The following is a 1,753-nucleotide window of genomic DNA, read 5'->3' as shown; positions in this document are numbered from 1 at the left end:
ATAAATATCTATGATATCAAGTTGGTTTATTGTGTGGTTTAATTTTTCAGCATTTTTGTTGAGTTTCTTTCTGGAAGTTCTATCTTTTCTTGAGAGTGATGTATTGAGGTTTCCAAGTACTGTAGTAGTGTTGTCTATTTCCTTTTTTCAGTTTTGTTAATACTTATTTTATATATTTTGCAGGTCTTTCATTTGGTACATAGATAAATATTATCATTGTGTCTTCTTGTTCTGTTGACCCTTTAATAATTATGTAGTGACTTCCTTGTCCTTTGTGATGGCTTTTGCATTGAAATTTATTTTCTTAGAGATTAATATTGCAACTCCTGCTTTTTTTACTGGTTGCTATTTGCTTGACATATTTTTCCCACCCTTTTATTTTTAGTCTTTATTTAATTTTTCAGTTGTGTCTCTTGTAGACAGCATCTTGATGGGTTTTGGTTTTTTATACAAGCCATTCTCTCTCTTCAGTGATGCAATTAAACCATTTACATTCAGTGTGATTATTGAGAGCAAAGGTTTCATTGCTATCATTTTGTTGAGTTCTTTTTGGTGCTGTTTCTAGTTTCTTTGGTTGCTCCTACTTTCTGTGGCACCTCTGTAAGAAGGACATCTCTCAGTGTTTCTTACAATGCTGGTCTTGTTTTTACAAACTCCCATAGGTTCTATTTTTCTGGAAATATCTTGACCTCTCCTTCATATTTGCTGGACAATTTTACTTTGTACAATATTTTTGGTTGACAGTTGTGTTCTCTGAGTGTTCAATATGTGTAATTCCACTCTCTTCTTGCTTGCATGGTTTGTGTTGATAAATAGGCACTTAATCTTATTCATTATCCCTTATAGGTTACTCTTTGATTCTTCCTTGCTGCTGTTTTCAGAATTCTCTCCTTGTCTTTGGTTCCGGCAAATTTGACTACGATATGAAATTTGACTATGTTTTTCTTTTGGGGTCTATTGTATATGGTGTTCTCTCAGCTTCTTGAATACATATTCTCTCACTCTTCATTATTACTGGAAAGTTTTTTCCTAATAATTTTTCCACAACTTTTTCAGTGCATTTAGTTCCTTCTTCTTACTCCGGGATTCTGATTATGCACTTGTTATTTCTCTTGAGGGTGTCCCACATTTTTCTTAGATTTTCTTCTTTTTCCTTTCTTTTTGATTCTGCTTTTTGTTCTAGCAGATCAGTGGTGACAATTCTATCTTCTATTTCACTGAATCTGTGTTTCATCTCTTCAATCCTGTTCATGTGTCCCTCCGTCATATTGACAGCTTCTGAAATATTTGACCTCATATTTTGAATTGTGGTTTCTTGTTTTTCCTGAGCCTCTAATACCTCATTTGTTTTATCTGTATTGTTTTGGATTTCTTTTTAAGCTCTTTCTTGTTTTTGCTTGCAGTGTCCTGTAACTCTTCAAGTTTGTATTTTACCAATTTCAAATATTCTGTCATTATTCTTTTAAGTTCTGTGTCAGAAAGTTTCATCAGACTTTCTGGCTTCAGGAAATCCATTGATACTGTGTCAACTGTTTGGAAGTGACATCTTGCTTTGGGCTTGTATAGAGGGTATAATAGCCTTCTTCCTATATGATATTTCTGTGGTAGAGTTTTTCATGTCTGAGGCAATAGCAGGTACTTGATCTGAAGTCACTGCTCGAGAAGAGAGTGGAACAACTACCCTGAATGGGTTTCTCTCTGCCTTCTGATCCAAGGGAAGATATACTTTAGTTTGGTAGAGAAAAGACCTGTG

This window comes from Elephantulus edwardii, unplaced genomic scaffold (assembly GCF_000299155.1).
Source record: "Elephantulus edwardii isolate Elephantulus edwardi_28Jun2011 unplaced genomic scaffold, EleEdw1.0 scaffold00221, whole genome shotgun sequence".
Lineage (NCBI taxonomy): Eukaryota > Metazoa > Chordata > Mammalia > Macroscelidea > Macroscelididae > Elephantulus > Elephantulus edwardii.
The sequence above is the reverse complement of the archived record's forward strand: the minus strand, read 5'-3'. Positions refer to the sequence as shown.